The 20,734-nt window shown below is 33.3% G+C and overlaps 1 protein-coding gene across 2 annotated transcripts in view; it reads left to right on the top strand.

The window, feature by feature from the left end:
• The window catches only part of LOC126889985 (UNC93-like protein), a 398,517-nt gene that overhangs the window by 89,280 nt on the left and 288,503 nt on the right, over positions 1-20,734 (top strand). The window lies entirely within an intron of this gene.

The following is a 20,734-nucleotide window of genomic DNA, read 5'->3' as shown; positions in this document are numbered from 1 at the left end:
ACTCGACTTAAAAAAATTGTTACAATATTAAACCAGAAAAACTTAACGAGTAAATAAAAAAGCCAGAAGGAATATTGACCGAAATCCAAAATTTATTTCAAGACTTAAAATATTATAAATCGTCCTTTCATTTTTTTCTGAATTCATTTGAATGAAATATACATAGTCCATAAGGTGAATTTTTGTAGGTATTGCCAATATATTACCCAAACAACATTTTAAATTAATAGAGACGCAAGAAGATCAAGCTCGAAAATAAAACTATAAGTCGACGCCGATTACCGAATTTTGGAAATTTGTACCAAAATCGAAGTACATACTCTAAATTAAAAAAGGATGCTTGTCGAATTATTTCCATATCAGAAACAACGTACTTTACGTATTTAATTCCATTTTAAAATTCGTGAAATCCTAACACATATCAGTATTAACTAACCAGCATCTGAAATAATTACTGAGAAGTGCTACCACAAATTTTTCACCAAATTTTATAGAATTACCAAAGGAGGAAAACAAATGTTGGACAGGAAAAGAAACGAAAACATTAGAAACATGCTAAAACAGGGACCAACAGGGAAAAAAATTGAAAAAAGAAAACTGAATTGGTTTGGACATATAACTGGAATGAACGAGAACAGACTAGTAAAGAAGGTGACAGATGCCAAGAGACAGGGGAAAAGAAGAAGGAGCAGACCTAGAAAGGGGTGGATGGAACAAATCCAGGAAATCGGAACCAAGAGACGGAAAACAGCGCAACAGGTGAAAGAAATGGGAAGAAGGCCGGAAGGCGTGGAAGAAATTGGTAAAAGATGGATAGGTGATAGCAAAGTTCGACTCTCTTATTGGGCATAAAAACAACGAGAATAAGGAAAACAAAAATGTAATTAAGTTTTAATATTTCGTAATTTTATTTTTGTTTTCAATAAATAAAAGTTCTGTTAAAAAACATTGTACATACCTTCTTTACATACTTTTTGAATACGTTTTTAATTGCGGCTCGCAAAAAATTTTAGCTTATGAAAAGTGGCTAGGCTATCAAGGAGCTTGGCCACCCCTGGATTATACAGGGTGAGTCATGAGGAACTGTACATATTCCTACCTCGTATAGAGGCCCCTATGGGGAATAACAAATGACCATTAAAAAGTGTCTGCTCCCATTGTTTAATAATATACAGGGCGAGTTTCGCATTTTGACAGAAATTTTTATTGGTCATAATTTTTGGACGGTCAGATCGATGTGTCTCTTATTTTGGTTAATCGTTACACTATTGCCACCTAATCAACCGATTTATTCAAACTAAAAAAAAATCAGGTCCGGCTTTAAAAAAATTAGTTCGTTTTGGTCTTAGAAAAAATTTCACCCTGTATAAGCTTTTTGAAAACTCTAATATGAATTTTACAAATTAGAAAAATAGGTAATTAAAATAACATATTTATTTTTTTCCGCACACGATTGCTTAATTTTTTATAAAAAAATCAAATTTGATTATGAATTAAAAGTTTGATAAAGTGAACCATAGATTTAACAAAATTAACTTTTATTACCAAAATTAATTTTTTTGAACAAATATTTAATTTATGTCACCACCAATCAACTGATTTATTCAAACAAGAAAAAATCAGGCCCAGATTTAAAAAATAAGTTCGTTTTGGTCTTAGAAAAAATTTCAACCTGTATACGCTTTTTGAAAACTCTAATATGATTTTTACAAATTAGACAAATAGGCAATTAAAATGGCATATTTATTTTTTTCCCTACACGATTACTTAATTTTTTATAAAAAAAATCAAATTTGACTATGAATAATTAAAAGTTTGGTAAAGTGAACCATAGATTAAAATAAAAATAACTTTTATTACAAAAATGAATTTTTTTTGAACACATATTTAATTTATGTTATCACCCAATCAACTGATTTATTCAAACTAGAAAAAAATCAGGCCCGGATTTAAAAAATTAGTTTGTTTGGGTCTTAGGAAAAATTTCACCTTGTATACGTTTTTTGAAAACTCTAATATGAATTTTACAAATAAAACAAATAGGCAATTAAAATGGCATATTTATTTTTTCCCCACACGATTACTTATTTTTTTATTAAAAAATCAAATTTGACTATGCATAAAAAGTTTGGCAAAGTTTTTGCATAGATTTAAAGAAATTAACTTTTTTTACAAAAATTAATGTACAAAAACAACGTTTTTCTTAAAATTAAAAGTTTCACCATTTTTTTTTTGAAGTTATACTTCTTTACGGGCGTAATGACGGTGAAATTTTATATGGGAAAACCTAGCGACCGGGCGCATGCGCATTATAACTTTGTTCTGATTGGATGTTCAAATGACATGACAAAAATTATCCAATATGGCAGCTGTGGCACAGCTGTGGGACTGTGTTTGGTTATAATGTATGCTTGTTGCGTTTTAAAATTTGTAGGAAGAGAAACAACAAACAAAAAGTTAGTTAATGGTTATACTGCCTTTTTAAATAGTTTTCATATTATATTTTTGGACTTATTTACATAGAAGAGATGATTGTTGCATGCCAATGTGAAAGCTCATCAAACTGTGCCTAGTATGAGTGCCGCAGATCTCGCTTATTCAAAGCTAAAGAATCTTTCACTGGTAAGTGTTTTATAAATAGTTGATCAAATTTTGTTATGATATTTGAACATAGCCACTTTGCACGACGCAAGTGATTGCGAAATTTATTAGTCGTTATACGGGCTCCGATACCTACCTTGAACCTACCAAAATACATAAGTAGTACCTATGTAATACTTTTTTTTACATAATTTGATTACCATCAAAATTTCTATCAATATTCACCTAATATATTGTCTTCTTACCCTATGTTTTGTTGTATTTTTTCAATTCTAAATCATTTCAATTCAAAATCAAAATAATTTGATTTACATAAGTTAAAAATGTCAAAAGGTTAATCTGTTTAGTTAGACGATCTTCGCACATAATGACAAGCTGTCTCTGTGGTGCAGTTTTAATGCGGGTGAATCCCAATACAACGCAAATACCAGCCGCGTGGTAAGTTGGTTCGAATCCCAATAGAAACTTTTATTTTTTTATTCTTTTTTTATACATTTTATGATTGTAAGTATATTTATTATATAATTTTATTTTCAGAAAATACGTATTTAGTTAAAAATTTTTCCGACAATTAATGTTCAGAAATCATTTGTGGCATTTTTAATGTGTTTGTGTGTGTTTTATTTTTTTATTATTTTAATTTTTGGCACTGTTTTAATAAAAATGTTTGAGAAGTATTAAGTATAAATTAATTTAATATTTAAATAAAATATAAATAAAAAGTATATTAATTTCGTTTATAATCATATAATCATATAATCATATAATAGAAGTATAACTTCTTACGTGCGTACAAAGTACACACACATTCTTTTTATTTTTCTATAACACGTCTACATCTAAAACTTCCCATAACACTTCTTTTGGACTCTATAGTTTAACATAGACGTGATCAAATTGATAAATTTTAAATTTTTCCACCCAATTCTTGCGATTTACAAGTTTGCAACTTTTACAAGAAGAAGACTGAAAGTCTACAACAATTTTCATAGTCTTCACAATGGTAAGAGGTATGTGCTGTAAAAATTTCAGAAAAAAAATATTAAAATGGAACAGAGTTGTAGCGAGTTAAACCGTGAGTTCATTTTTTTCTCATTTTTAGGTTAAAATTCCGATTTTGACAAGTAATCGTGTGGGGAAAAGAATAAATATGCCATTTTAATTGCCTATTTGTCTTATTTGTAAAATTCATATTATAGTTTTCAAAAAGCGTATACAGGGTGAAATTTTTTCTAAGACCCAGACGAACTAATTTTTTAAATCCGGACCTGATTTTTCTCTAGTTTGAATAAATCAGTTGATTAGATGGTAACATAAATTACTTATTTGTGCAAAAAAAAATTATTTTTTTAATAAAAGTTATTTTTTTTTAAATACACTTTACCAAACTTTTAATTTATACTGAAATTTGATTTTTTTTATAAAAAATTAAGTAATCGTGTGCGGAAAAAAATGGATATGCCATTTTAATTGCCTATTTGTCTAATTTGTAAAATTCATATTAGAGTTTTCAAAAAGCGTATACAGGGTGAAATTTTTTCTAAGACCCAAACGAACTAATTTTTTTAAAGCTGGACCTGATTTTTTTCTAGTTTGAATAAATTAGTTGATTAGGTGGTAATAGTGTAACGATTGGCCAAAATAAGAGACACATCGATCTGACCGTTCAAAAATTTTGACGAATACAAATTTCTGTCAAAATGCGAAACTCGCCCTGTATATTATTAAACAATGGGGGCAGACACTTTTTAATGGTCATTTCTTATTCCCCATAGGAGCCTCTGTACGAGGTAGGAGTATGTACAGTTCCTCATGACTCACCCTGTATGTTCATTTTTGGTGGATTCACCAATATTTTAATATTTCAAATAACGGAGCTAAAGCTTTTATTAAGAAATTGTACTGGGTATCCAATACAAATATTTAATACATGTACAAACTATAGAGATTATTGTTTATCTATCCCAATGAGCAACCAAATATTGAAAGAATATCCTTTACTACAGCAGTTCCCAAACATTTTTGGTGGTGACTCCCTTTACAAAAACTAAATTTTTAACAAAAACCTAAACCTTAAAATCCTAAAATAAAAGCAGTTTTGTTTGAAGTATGCGATGTTGAAAGAATTCTTGAGAATTCTCCTAATATTCACGTTTCAAAGGCTTCCAGTTTATTTACAGTTGCTGTTTTAAAGGTCCAGCTTCAACTGTATAGAGAAGAGTCGGCCAGGCTCTGTAGCATTTTGATAAACGTAGTCGAATTTCGAGTTTAATTCGAGAATCAAGTAGCAGTCTTTTGATTTTTCTTAAGCTTTTCTGGCCTATTCTATTCTCGATCTTATTGCTAGATCAGGATTTAACCGCTACAACTAGGATACAGACTCGGTCACAGTAGAATCAGTACAGTGTGCTATGCGGATGATGCAGCCCTGATTGCAGAGGATGAGGATGACCTACAAAGACAACTTTATCGATTCTACCAAGCATGTCGACGACTCAACATGAACATATCCACACAGAAAACAAAATTCATTACCAATGCGAAATATACAATTAGATGCAAGCTCGTGGTAGAGGGGAAACCCATAGAACAGCTAAACCAGTTCAAATATCTAGGTGTAGATTTATCAAGTTATCGTGACCCAGCCAGAGACCTAAGAGGACAAATAAACAAGGCCGCAGTCATGTCCGGATATTTGAGAGATGTGGTCTGGAATAACCCATATATGAGAATGGACAGCAACGTTAGAATTTATATAAATTGCATCAGACCTGTTATCACCTATCTATGACATTGAATCAAGGGAAGACACCAATAAAACCAAAAGCATGCTACGAACAGCCGAAATGAAAACACTAAGAGCAATAACAGGGAATACAAGAAGAGATAGAATACGAAACAACATCATCAGGGAACAATGTGTAAGATGTGGTAGGCAAAGACGAAGAGAATGGTTCAATCATGTAAAAAGGATGGAGGAGCACATACTACCAATAATTACGCTAGACGGAAAACCAGCTGGCAAGCGTCCACCGTGGAGCCCACCAAAAAGATGAAGAGATAGCTGGCAGTCTACCTCTCAAGGAATACTTCAACGTTGGCATTAACAGATCGACAGATCTACAACAAGTATAAGAAGAAGAATAAGGATTTAAACTGCTCTTGATCCAGCATCCCAGGTACTTGAACTTGTTGACCTGTTCTAAAATGTGCCCGTCTATTATGCAAGGTCGGGGTACATTTTGGATTTTTTGGATTGACTTTGGTGGTCTTAATTTTTATTTTCATACCAAATTGCTCACAGACCGAGTTGGTCCTGTGGATGAGTCGCTGTAATAGCCACCAGATTCTCTTTGAATCATTGGAATTTAGGACCTTGAAAAGAAAATAAAATCAATTATATGCACGCAAAATAGTAGCTTAAACTTGACGTTGGGTGGAATACCAAGAAAAACTTTAAATTACAGAAAGTTTCGTAAGCTAGAATAAAAAAATCAAAGATATGACCACGAAAAGTGGAACTGAATTCTCTCATCTGGTCTTTCCCAAAACATATTGTTTATACTGCGCTATACTGATGATTGTTGGCCTTTGTTAATGTCCACGTTCTGACGTATTGCTCAGAAAAATGGACACTAGCAGAGACCAATATAAACAAAATAGAAATAACTCAGAGAAAATGGAAAGGTCCATATTGGAAATAAAACTGCAAGACAGAAAATCAAACAAATGTATAAGAGAGAAAACAAAAGTAAACAATTTAATTGAATATATAAGAAGATTTAAGTGAAGATTTGCGGGCTATAATGAGAGACAGGAAGATAAAAGGTGGAATGCTGAAATACAAAACGGGAGGCCGTGGACAGGAAGAAGAGGAAGACGTCAGATGCGATGGAAGAACAATATTGTAAAAGCTGCAGGAACTCACTGGAAAATCGCAGTCAAGGACAGACAGATATGCAAAGATTTGGGAAAGACTTATGTCCAAAGTTGGATAAAAATGGGCTAAGAAGAATACTGCTGATTGTTGCTGCTGCGTATCACATGTCCTGACCATCTTCGTCTATTGATCTTTACATATCTTACTAGGCTTTTCTTTCCGAAAAGTGACTCTAACTCGTTGCTGTATTTGCGCCTCCATTCATCTGTCACGCTATCTCTGCAAGGGTCATGTATTGTTCGAAGAATTTTACATTTTTACATTTTCACATCAGCAATTGATTTACATCTCTTTTCATCAGCGTCCATGTTTCGCTTCCATACGTGATTGCAGGTCGTATTATGGCCTTATATATTTGGATTTGTTAACTGCTACTATATCCACTAATTTGGCTAACTACGAAGAGTTATTTAAGGCGAGAGAAAGTTCTCTCGAATATACAGAAGAAACAGACCTTGATGATGAAATCGAAATCAAAAAGCCGTCATATGAGGACTTTTACGTGTGATAAGAAATCTAAAACAAAAGAAAGCAGCAGACCCAGATGAAATCCCAAATGAGCCAATAAAACGAGGCGGACAAGAACTACAACGGAAAATATACGACCTAATAATAAGGATTTGGGAAGAAGAAAGAATGCCCGAAGAATGGAAAACTGGATGGATATTTCCGATTCTTAAGAAAGGGGACACCACAAAATGTAACAACTATAGAGAAGTAATATTGTTAAACATCTGCTACAAAATAATGGCATCATTAATCAGACTCTCAAAATACATTGAAACTAAAATAGGAGACTACCTGCACGGATTTAGAGAGGGAAGGCAGGGCCTATTTTACCACTAGGCCCGTGAGGCATCTGCCTCAGGCCCGCATTTTAATGGGGCCCGGAAAGATCCTCAAAAAAAATTTATTGCATAAACAAAATAAATTTTCAAATTTTTTTTTACGAACTTTCATTTTACGAACAGGAAATGATAAATGATAACAATAAGAGTAGATTCAATAACAATAAACAAAATTGTTAGACACCACTACAAAGGATTAACAAGAGGTATCCTCACTATTATCTTTTAGGTATAAATATACTATTACTCATATTTATTCAAGATATATAGTTTGATGTCGATTTCTGCAAAGATAAGGTCTTGCTTGCTTGCATTAGTTTTCAGTCATGTGCTTCTTAAGTTCAATTAATCTATTCATTAGTCATTAGTTCTCTTATTAAATTTCTTTAAACATTTATTTTTTTTAATGGTTTCGTTATTATCATAAGTTACAAACAGATAAGTAGCAGTGAAAAGCGAAGAAAGCAAAAATTAAGAGAACAGGAACGGCATGCTCAAAAAATGCAATATTATCATTTTTACACCCCACAACAGTGCGCAAAAAGAAAGTTCGTTTTCCCATCCTGTTTCTGATCAATCTGTGGTGACTAGTGATAGTGAAAATAAATAATGTGATATAAGGGCGAGTTGCAATCAAAGAAAATTATGACTCCACTGTTGATTTTCAAGCGATTTCGCCTGGCACAATGGTGCATCTCCGTTATCTCCTATAGAAAACTACAATTATTTCAGTATATTTCTTTCCTATCGATATAGAGGATTAGCAAAAACATTTAAATATGGAATTTCAACAATATTTTATAAATAATCGACCGAATAAAAATATTGATAAAATTAGTGAATGTGTTACACAATTGGACAATAGAAAAACCAGACATATGCAAAGTGCAATTTTTTATAAAACGATAGCTAATCACTGGCGAAGCCTCCATGTAACCACTGTTACCATTGGTAACAGTTAAAAATCTTGCAAATAAATATTTTATAACGATGAATAATTCTATTTACCAATATTTTTACCAATAGAAATATATTATTATATTATGTGGTAATAGTACCTAACTCAGTAAATAGCCAACTACTCGTAGACACGAAAATATTGGCGAGTTTATGTGACTCAGTTGCACTTTATTATACTCTGTTACCAGACTCATTTCTGGTTACAATGGTTATATACCCACGCTGGCGCTCGGGACCGGCTAGTGACGGAAAATTTTGAAGAAGCGACGGCATAAGCGCGCTGTGTATCCAGTAGCGCTGTTACCAAATTTAAAATTGGTGACAGTACCTATAAAAAGAGTGCGTGCAGTTAACCATGGATGAGTGTCGCTTCTTAATCGATCAACTACTTGAAAAGTAATTCTCCTTGTATAATTTTGAAGAAAAAAATGAGATTAAAAATGAAAGACCTATTTTAAACAATTTAAAAAAGGAATCAACAAAAGTAGTTCAATATTTTAAATTTAGTTGGTACAGTGAAAATCCTTGGTTATAATATTATGGTTGCAAGAAAAATATACTGTATTGTTGGCCATGTCTTCTGGTTTCTACAGAAAAATGGGTGGACCAGGTTCACGATTTAAGTAGTGTTAGATTTTTAAAAAGGAGACATGAAATTTCTCCGTTACCTACATGTAAGATGTATACCCAATTTGATTCAGTTTGGCAAAACAAAAATCAAAAGTTCTCTTAACCAAGCTTTTAAAGCAAATTTTGCTAAACATAATGAGTTTGTTAAAAAAATAGATAGGTATATCCTTAGCACACTTATAATAGATACTGTATGTTTTTGGGCCAAACAAGAACTAGCGTTTCGTGGTCATTTTGAGTGCGACGACTCTGACAATCCAGGCAATTACAGTGAATTGTTAACATTAATTGCCAAAAAAGATCAAAAGTTTTGTCAATATCTAGAAACATCTGTTTTTTCGAGAGTTTTAAGTGTTATACAAAATGATATTATTGTAGCTACACTCACCGGTACAAAATTCCGCCACCCAAAAATTTTGATTAAGTTTGACAATTTATAACTTTATCATTAATTTGTGCTCCGATTTTCAAGATTCTTACACCAGTTTGTAGGTACATGTATTCATATTGTTTGGTATTATTCCGGTAACAAAATTTTGCTTGCATGTCATTGTACAGGGGTGAAAGGAAGCGTTGTATTTTCTCCTAATTTAAAAAAATTCTGTGGAAAAATAGAATAGCTGATTTTGTTTCATAGTCCTGTCATATTTTCCCGGAGGCATCACCAACATTTTGTATTTTGAATTATACGAATATCTTTTTTCTTGTAAGAGCTGAACCATTTTTTGTAAATAAAAATACTGATTGACTCATACAATTGAGGTTGGATTGATAAGATTAGAATGGCCCGCATGCAGCCCAGATCTCAATCATATTGAGCATTTATGGGATGAATAAAAAAAGCTATTTGCCGTCATCCTAGGCCTCCAGAAAATTTGGTACAGTTATGGCCCTGGTAGAGGAATATCGGGCTATTTCCCAGGCAAGGAAAACACATCTTTATTAGATGCTAAACAGATTGCGAGCAGTCGTTGCTGCAAGAGGTGGACATAACCGCTATTGAATTGTTTGGTTTTGTTGTTAAATTTGTTTTGTTTTGTTAATTTTAGTGCGTTTGATATTTTTAATTAAATAAACCTTCAAAGCAGAGTTTTTAATTACAGCTCTTACAAGAAAAGAGATATTCAGATAATTCAAAAAACAAGACCTTAGTGATACCTCCAGGATAATACAAAAGGAGTATGAAATAAAATCAGCCTTCCAATTTTTCCACAGAATTTTTTAAAGTTAGGAGAAAAAACAATGCTTACATTCACCCCCGTATAATGCCATCTAAGCAAAAATTTTTTGTTACCGGAATAATAGCAATTGACATCAATACATGTACCTACAAACTCGTGCAAGAATCATTAAAATCGAAGTACAAATAATAAAGTTATAGATTGTCAAACTTAATCAAAAATTTTGGGTGGCGGAATTTTGTGCCGGTGAGTGTATAATATACATTTAGCCATATCTTCATTTTTTTAAATAAGATTTTTTGCATCTGGTTTTGGTAACACTTCAGAAAAAGTCACGCGTCGCCACTGTAGCTAATGGAAAAAAATTATTCATGAGTGGTTACTGTATAGTTTTAAATGTGTTTATTGTCTCGTTTGTAAACTGTTTTCTACAAAAAATTGTTCTTCTAACTTCCTCTTGGTATAATGACTGCAAAAATATCAACAGGACAACAGTTATTCAACATGAGCGATCTCTTGAATATATTTCATCAATTGGCCCGTTAGTCAAGTTTTATTGGTACCAATAATGTACTCTATACCTATTCAATTTTTACTCATGTTTAAATATAAATGTCATTTATTGTTAATAAAAATTCAAATTTCTGGTGCAAGTATATTTCTATTAAATAATTATTATTATATTTAAAAAAAGTTATATAGTCATTTATAAAAAGTTATTATTATTATTAAATTATATTTAGGGGCCTGAACATTGTGTAGTGCCTCGGGCTCGATTTGAACTTAAAATAGGCTCTGAGGGAAGGTCAACAATAGACGCATTTCACATAATAACACAGTCAATTGAGAAATGTTACGAACATGATATCGACTTACACATCCTTTTCATAGACTTCAAGCAAGCCTTTGATAGCTTAACAAGACCCGACCTAATAGAAGACATGAAAAACCTAGATATACAAATGAAACTTATAAAGCTTACGAAAATGACAATGAAAGGATCGACTGCAGTAATAATTACATATAACGGAATCACCAAAAATATAGAAATAGCAAGTGGAGTACGACAAGGCGACTCTCTATCAACGTCACTATTTAATGTCGCTATAGAAGGAACAATAAGAGCTACGGAAATAAAAGGTACGATTATAACATCGACGTCGCAACTTGTGGCGTATGCTGACGACATAGCATTAATTAGCGGAAACCTAAATAGTTTAAAGAAATAATTTACGAAGTTATGCAAAGAAGCATCCAAAAGGGGTATAGAAATAAATCAAAACAACAAAAAATACCTAACATGCTCAAGAAAAAACCCAGTTAATGTGACAAGCTTAAATACTGATGAATATGAATTTGAAAAGGTAGAACACTTTAAATACCTTGGAGTCTCAGTTAATGGAACTAATGATAGAAGCATCGTAATTAATGAAAGAATCCAGGCAGAAAACAGAAACTACTGGAAATACAGTAACTTCCTCAAAGATAAGAAGCTTACTCTTAAGAAAAGCTTACTATAAGAAGCTTACTATAAGAAGAATACAAAACTGAAAATTTACAAAGCAGCAATTAAACCAGTATTCACATATGGTGCTGAAGTAATGTGTCTGGCCCAGAAAGAGGAAGAAATATTGAGGATCCTAGAGAGGAAAATAATTCGGAGGATAGCAGGCCCACTAAACTTAGGTAATAATGAATTTAGAAAACTCATGAACCACGAAGTAAGAGAACTTCTGAAAGGAGAAGACATCGTCATATTTATCAAGGCACAGAGACTCAGATGGATGGGACATATAGAAAGGAGGAATCCAGAAGCCGTTATCAAGAAAATTTCCAAATGGAGACCTGTATCAGGGAACCTTATGGGATATATGTCGAGGACGTTAAGAAGATGGGGGTCAGAGAATGGGTAACCATAAGCAAAAACAGGAACGAATGGAGGAAAATTGTAGGAGATGCCAAGTCACACAACCAATTATAAAACTAAAATGGTAATGCGGATTGATTACCGCGACAAACGATTTGGAAGAGCCCAAATAGGGCGGCAATCACTCCGCAAGGAGTGTAGATGCCACGATGATGATGATATCTGGATTTTTATACCTCGTGAGCGAAATTTTGATTTCATAAGATTTTGAATTGCAAAGAAAGATCTTTTTCCCGCCATTATTCGCATTTCAACTTCTCGTTCTACTTTATTGTAATTGGTGATTATTGCGTCTAGATATTTAAAATCTTTAAAAACTTAGAGTATTTTTACGAAGAAATTATGGTAGCGTATATTAAGTAACATTTTGCTTTATTCGCGTCGTTCTTATTTTGAAAAATAAAAGATAAGCTTGAATGGAAATGGAAAAAGTAAGATGTTTTTAAAACTAACTTAAACCAAGCACTTCTTTTGCCCTTTAATTAGTCCAATTTTTAACATAGGCTTCTCTTAGTTTCCTCCATTGGCTTCTGTTTAGTGCTTTCTGTTTCCAGTGTGTTCCTCCTATCTTTCTAATGTCTTCCCATCTCATCTAGGGTCGTCCTCTTGCTCTCTTTCCTGTCCATGGTCTCCGGTCGCCATTGTTGTATCTATACAAACAAGCACCTAACCTGTTAAATAACAAGAGATATGGATTATGATGGAAGATAGGCCAAACTCATGTAAATTTATAACAACTGTAATGTGTCACTTGTAATATATTATGTTAAAGTAAAAATTGCACGAAATATATGATAACTAAATAGTTTCCGAACGAGTCTTATCTACAGTAAAGTTTTAATAATAACTTTATTATTATTTGCTTGTGGATCTTAAGTCTGGGAAAAACATCTTATTGTATAAATACAATAAAAATCCAGTGAAAACAGGTAAAATAATATATAGCACTTATTTATGAATATAATAATGCAGATTACAAAAAATACTGTACGGCACAATTTTTCCGTGGTAATTGACATATTAGTCATAAAAGTATTTGACTAACGATCTCCTTAAAATGACTAATAAATAAACATGAGACAGTTTATGTTTTTATTGCTGCAGATCATAATTATATTGTTTGTTCTCCTAAATTTCTTTCACGCCATCAATGACAAGTCTTTGTCGTCATAGAACTTTTCTACTAACTTAAAAATCGCTAATATTCAGATATTTGCACATTTTTTAACCAACACTAATGATAGTAAATTACCGTAAAACAAAAAGTGTTTTGGTTACTATTGTTAGAATATTAGAACTAAACTTATTATTCTAACTAATACATTTCTTACTACTAAAACATTAAGTACAAAAAAATCCAACCAAATAATTAAAGAACAAATAATATACAGACCACTTGTGGACAGCCGTAGCTCAGCGGCAAATAATGACTTCATAAGCCAGAGCGCACGAGTTTGAATCTCGGCACCAACAACATTTTCATTTTTAAAAATGATACGAGCCGTTCACCGTGCTTTGGAGGATGTCTCATATTATGAGAAATCACACAGTGTAAAGTCCATATTAGGTTTAGGACAAAAAAGGGGGATTTAGAAAATTATTATTAATCAATATCATACATTGGGCTAATGCATTCAGTAATAATTATTAATATAAAATACGTTCATAGTAGGAATGAACGAAACTGATTGTAAGAATGAATAGAATTGCTTGTAAGAATAACCGTATTTATTGTGGGAATAACGGAATTAATTGTAAGAATAAACGGAAATAATTGTAGAAATAAACGAAATACGTTAGGATAAATAACACTGTTATTGACACAACGAATAGTCTTCGTCGGTCAATTAATGACGTTGTTTTTTCAATGAATAGTGTTCGTTGACTCAATGAACAGAGTTCGTAATATCAATAAAATGATATTATGGTATACATAATGAATGTTCATCCATTCAATAAACGTAATACGTTGGCTCAACCACTCAACTAACGAAAATAATGAATTGATGAACATCGCTTTGTTGTTCCAATAAAACCAAGAATTGGACAAATTTTAAGTATTGCGTTTGTTGTCTGAATTAACATTTTTATTGATATTACGTACCTTTTTCGTTGAGTGATACTGTAAAACCGTGGAATTTTGAGAACCAAGGTCGATTTTCTTGAAAATTTGTATTTAGATAGTAATTATAACCTTTGTCAAAATCTACCCTATGCCTAACTGCGTTTTTGCCCTGGGGTGAAAACAACCCCATCTAGGGGATGAAAATTTTTTAATCAAAATAACTATGGATATCGATAGAGGAACCAATTCTGAGTAAATTTTGTTCTACAAATTTTTTTTGCAAAATTGACACTCCAAGTTATTTGCGATTGAAACTATGCATTTTTCATTGAAAAAAAACTCACGTTTTAGAAGCTTTTTCATGAATAACTTAAAAAAATTTAATTTTATAGCAAAAATCATTAAGAACAAAATTGTAGCTATTAAAAAAAACAAAAAGATTCTCGTTGAAACACCTATGTAAACCCAATAACGACTGAGTTATTGTTCTTTAAAGGATGGTCATTTTCGAAGAACATCGAAATGGACAACTTTTAATCTCAAATACTCGAATGTGGTGCAATTTTTTGCGAAAATTTAGGAGACATATTTTAAAGTTTATTAAAAAACCTTTCAAATAAGAGCTAACAAAAAGTTTTTTACATAAGGACTTACTGACTTGTGACGAAAATTAAGTCGCTCTCTCCTTTTTTCTTTTTGAAACGTAAAAAGTAAACCCTCGTCGTTACAATTCTAATAGAAATGAATAACTTACCACTTAAAATTAAGTTTATTTATTCATAATTGATACGATCCATGTGTATTGACCGGTTTGTAATGCTTAATTTAGACAAAATAGTTGATCAAATCGAAAATGATATTTTTAAAATTAAAAAAAAAGTGCACTTTTCTTAAATAAATCTAAACGTATTCATTATACGAAAAAATGTTTCAAGTATTAATTGTAGGTTTTTTTTTTACTAAAAATTTTCTTTTTTTTTTTGTTTTTGTGTCTTTGGTTTGAATTCTTTTAGGTTTATTTAAGAAAAATGCACTCTTTTTTAATTATACATAATATAATTTTCGATTTAATCAACTATTTTTTTAAGCTAAGCATTACCAACCGTCGAATCACATGGATCATATGAATTATATCTACCTAAATAAAGTTAATTTCAAGTGGGAAGCTATTCATTTCTATTAGGATTGTAACGACGCGGGTTTAATTTTTACATTTCAAAAAGAAAAAATCAGAGAGCGATTTTATTTTTGTCGTAAGCCAGTCAGTTCTTATGCAAAAAACTTTTGTTAGATCTTATTTGAAAGGATTTTTAATAGACTTTAAAAGATGTCTCTTAGGTTTTCCCAAAAAATTGCACCACATTCGAGTTATTTGATATTAAAAGTTCTCCATTTCGATGTTCTTCGAAAATAACCATCCTTTAAATACCAATAACTCAGTCGTTATTGGGTTTACATAGGTGTTTTAGACTAGAATCTTCTCTTTGTTTTTTTTATTAGCTACAATTTTGTTAGCTGGTATATTAGCTGCTTTCAGCAAATTGTCACATGCGTGTAAAATTAATCTGGAAAGGAAAGACCTTGTTTACCTGTTTCGGCAAAGCTAGAACAACCGGTTTGCAATCAAGACGACCAGGTCATTAGCATTGTATTTCGTAACATTGTCCCCTCCTTAAGAGATGGTTCCTCCTGGAGCTGGTCGAGACTAGAACTGGATACTGGTATCGGCAATTAGGCCCTCTTTTACATCTCGTAGTTGTATAAAAGTGGCAACGGTCGGTTTTCGCTCCACACCAGTAACTAAGCGGATTGCAACAGACTAATACCTGGACCTTGGTGTCTTTAAAGATTTTTTCACTATATTTCGGACTACCCTTCACTCTAATTGGCGGCATTTTGATTTTGGCATGGCTAACTTTTGCAGGGCGGACTCCAACATATGTTCTCTCAATTGAATTAATGCATCCCATACATCTTGGTAGGTAGGTTGGCCATGCACGGTGTCTTTTGTTACCAGATAGAAAAAGTAACGCGATGCATCTTGGAGTTTCAACACTCTGCCAGAAGCTGGCAGTTGGCATTGAAGTTCTGCAACTTAACTAAACTTCCTTCGAAAGGCGGATGCCAACACTCGTGCGTCTTTAATACTGGCTGGGATGGTATGGGCCAGTGAATAGTCATCGAGAAGAGCGAGTAGATTTTGCTTCTCTTCAGTGGTAACACCATGTCTCATTTTACCGGTACCTCCAAAGGCCCTTTTGAACTCCTCAAACCTGAAGTCAGGTACTTCTCGGACTTGATTTACTTCCACTTCTTCATCTATGTCGTGGTCCCCCTCGAAAGGTGCCAGACGGATATGGTGGACTATGATCGGCTTTCCGCTAGGAATCTTACGTATTCCGTCGATAACATCGTTAATCTTCTTAACAATGAGGTACGGACCTTCCCAGAACTGCTGCAACGTGGGAGAACAACCCTTTCGCTTATTTGGATTACCTATAAAGCGAGACTTTGTCTGGCATAACAAATTATCAAATCCAATGTTACTTCTTTTTACTGCCGCTTTCAACTCAAATACGAGACCAAGTTATCCTCAACACAATGCGGCTAGGTCATACAAAATTTACACCTGTATACATCATCTGAAAGGACCCTTAGCCGATTTGCCACAACTGTCAAATACCAATTTCAGTACAAATATAATGCTAGACTGTACGGTGTACTCAACAGCAAGATTAACAGCAACAATACAACATAATCTAAAAGAAGCTCTAATGCAGGCATTACTAAAATAATATACTTTCTCAAAAATTGTAAACTGTGTAACAAACTGGAGGATTTCTCAAAATGTTCGTATTTTTCAAAATTGCTGTGTGTAAATTTTTTTTTAATTAAAAATAAACCACCTCGCTAATAACCATAGGGTTAATGCAGTTAAAAAAATGGAATAAATAAATTAAAATATATCTGCAACAAGTAGTTCACTAAAAAATCACTAGGACAATTTTTAACGTAAAATAATAACAGTATAATTCATAAAACAACATAGCACAGTAGAAATTCACATCAAAAAACAAACTAAAATTAAAATAAAATGTGCAACCACTATCATTATTTCTGAACCAAAAATCTGACAGAAATTCACAACATCTTAATATGGTACAATATTAGTTAAGTACCTACCTATATAATCTAAAAAAATTTAATTTTCTATATCATTCAACTCAGTGGCGGCTCGTGAGTTTTACAATAGGGGAGGCTCTAACTATAAAAAATCTAGACAAATTTGCACTAGCAAAAAAATGCACCAAAAAAAGTAATTTTTGGCTCCATTTGTTTTTGACCATTTTTATTTACATTTCACCTTACGGGGACCCTCCCTCTTACCTCATGCTTGCATTGATAACTGAGATGTAGAATAGCTTTTGTAACTAATAATAATATTATTGTTACTAAAGGAACTTTATAAAAACAGGATTAAATCTAAAATTACCGAAATTTTTCGAATTTTGGGTTATAATTACCCCACAACGATAGAAGTTCCTTGTAATTGCCGCGATTAATGGAATAATCATCACTTTCATCGTGTCTGCGAAAAGATAATTCTTGCGAAGCCAAATATAGTGTTATATCGATAAGCCTTTTTAAATTCATCCTATTCTCCAAAACCTGATTGTTGTAAGTAATTATGACCTCTTTTTGAGCTGTATCTAAAGCAGTTACTATAATTTTGTTTAGCAAAAAGTTTTAATTTACACAAAAAACTTTTTCCCTCTTAATAGACCCGGTTAACCAGTCCCATTTATTATACCAGTTAATATTAAATGCACGATTTTGACGATTACCTGAGGATTTAATAATAGTTGGCGGTGGTCTTAATAATATAAGCTTTATTATAATATACTTATATTAAAGTATTAAAATTATTCATTTATATACATTTTATATAAACAAACAACGGTACGTAAATTGTAAAAATAACCTTTTTTTTATTTAGCTAATGCCTCGACAACTAATGGCCATTGGCATGGTAGGTATGGTAATTTTGAACAGTTAGGTACCTAGTGTCATGTGTAGTGTGTGTGTTGAGTAAGTGTCTTGTTACTTTGCAAAGTCGACGTAAATGTCTTTGCAAAGAGACGCTAATTGTATCCGAACGTCTGCCGTCCCTCCGGTGAGTACCGATCCCACAAGGACATAAACTATATTCATTTATTAATTTATAATAAATGAAAAATTTCTGACCCTGGTGAGATTCGAACCCACAACCTTTCGGATTTTTTCGATCCAAAGGCAGGCGCTCTTACCACTGAGCCACGGAGGGGGTAAAAATAACCTTACCAAGCCAATAACAACACAAATAAAAATATATCAAATACAAAAATTCACCAAACACTAATTAAAAGAAATAAAATGATAAAATCACACCAAGAAATACCCTGACTATTAACTTCCTTATAGAATATAAGTAAAACCACAAGTGAGCCTAATTCTGGTTTTGCCTCCCTTGGCATATATTTCTGGGTAGTTTGACGTGAAGCGATATAATATTACGTTTCTCTATCGAGTATTATTGTACGCATAGGAAACTATATCGCTGGTTTCGAGACGTTTGTCGTAACTTAGAACACAACGGAGTCGAGTCTGGCTTCTACCTCCCTTGGTAGGAATATGAGGAGCTGCTCACAGCATACATGTGGGCATATTGATGCATTCCAGATGCGTTTAGTTACAAAAGTGTGCAATAATTTACACTTTCTATTAGTACGAGCGCTTGTTGTTTCTCGTGATTCAAAATAAACAAAACAGTGACATTTCATCAATAATTCTAGAAATATTATGTCCCAGATATAAGGGGAGGCTAAGCCTCCGTTGCCTCCTCTGACGAGCCGCCACTGATTCAACTTTAATTTTAAAACATTTAAGCCTAGGGTAAATAATCTGAAAACACAAAAAAAAACAAAGGTACTGAGTCGAAAACAATAAACAGTAGAAGAAGAAATAATTAATTGTCACTAGAAATTAAATGCAAAATTGTAAAATACCTGCGACAACAAAACCTGTCAGTCAACTCTGAACAATATATTTTCCAGTAAAACTTAAATCCAAAAAACAAATAAAACCTAATAAATCTCGTTACATTATCTCTTCTCAAATAAATGACGTCCCATTATCAAAGTTTGAAAAATCAGTGTAAGAGTACTCGCTGCCGTATCAGAAGCACGTAAACCACCTGTCTAGAAGCTGGTCGCAGGAAAAAGTTTCTGCAGCACGCCCACCACTCTCTACCATCAGTGGTTCTCTTGTCAGTACCCACGTCGTTCTTGGTCGTCGAAGATACAAAAAGCGCCCATAGTACGTTGCGAAAAGGTGGATCTCGTTTCGGTATACTTCGTCGCGATTTTAAGTTAACCTGGGCTTACACTTGTCAAAAACGGCACTAGCTCGTGATTCCCTTCTGACATTTTGCTGGTATCAGCAAATTGTCACACGCGTGTAATATTAGATAATCTGGAAAGGAAAGATCTTGTTTACCTGTTTCGGCAAAGGTAGAACAACCGCTTTGGAATCAAGACGACCAGGTCACTGGCATTGTATTTCGCAACATTGTCCCCTCCTTAAGAGATGGTTCCTCCTGAAACTGGTCGAGACTGGAACTGGATACTGGTATCGGCAATTGGGCCCTTTTTTACATCTCGCAGTTTTATAAAAATGGCAACGGTCGGTTTTCGCTCCACACCAGTAACTAAGCGGATTACAACAGACTAATACCTGGACCTTGGTGTCTTTAAAGATTTTTTCACCCTAGACTTCACTCTAATTGGCGGCATTTTGATTTTGGCATCACTAACTTTTGCAGGGCGGACTCCAACACGTGCTCTCTCAATTGAATTAATGCATCCCATACATCTTGGTAGGTAGGTTTTGTCATGGAGGGTGTCTTTTGTTACCAGATAGAAAAAGTAACGCGATGCATCTTGGAGTTTCAACGCTCTGCCAGAAGCTGGCAGTTGGCATTGAAGTACTGCAACTTGACCAAACTTCCTTCCAAAGGCGGATACCAACCCCCGTGCGTCTTTAATACTGGCCGGGATGGTATGGACTAATGAATAGTCATCGGGAAGAGCGAGTAGATTTTGCTTCTCTCCTGTGATAACACGATGTCTCACTTTACTGGTACCTCCATAGGCCCCCCCCCCCGAACTCCTCAAACCTGAAGTCAGGTACTTCTCGCACTTGATTTACTTCCACTTCTTCATCTATGTCGTGGTCCCCCTCGAAAGGCGTCAGACGGATATGGTGGACTATCATCGGCTTTCCGCTAAGAATCTTACTTATTCGGTAAATAACATCGTCAATCTAACAATGAGGTACGGACCTTCCCAGAACTGCTGCAACTTCTGAGAACAACCCTTTCGCTTATTTGGATTATAAAGCGAGACTTTGTCTGGCATAACAAATTATCAAATCCACTGTTGCTTCTTTTTACTAGCGCTTTCAACTGAAAGATGTGACCAAGTAATCCTTAACACACTGCGGCTAGGTCATACAAAATTTACACCTGTATACATCATCTCCAAG

Source organism: Diabrotica virgifera, chromosome 8 (assembly GCF_917563875.1).
Source record: "Diabrotica virgifera virgifera chromosome 8, PGI_DIABVI_V3a".
Lineage (NCBI taxonomy): Eukaryota > Metazoa > Arthropoda > Insecta > Coleoptera > Chrysomelidae > Diabrotica > Diabrotica virgifera.
Note: the sequence above shows the minus strand (reverse complement) of the source record. Positions and strands in the feature narration are given on the sequence as shown.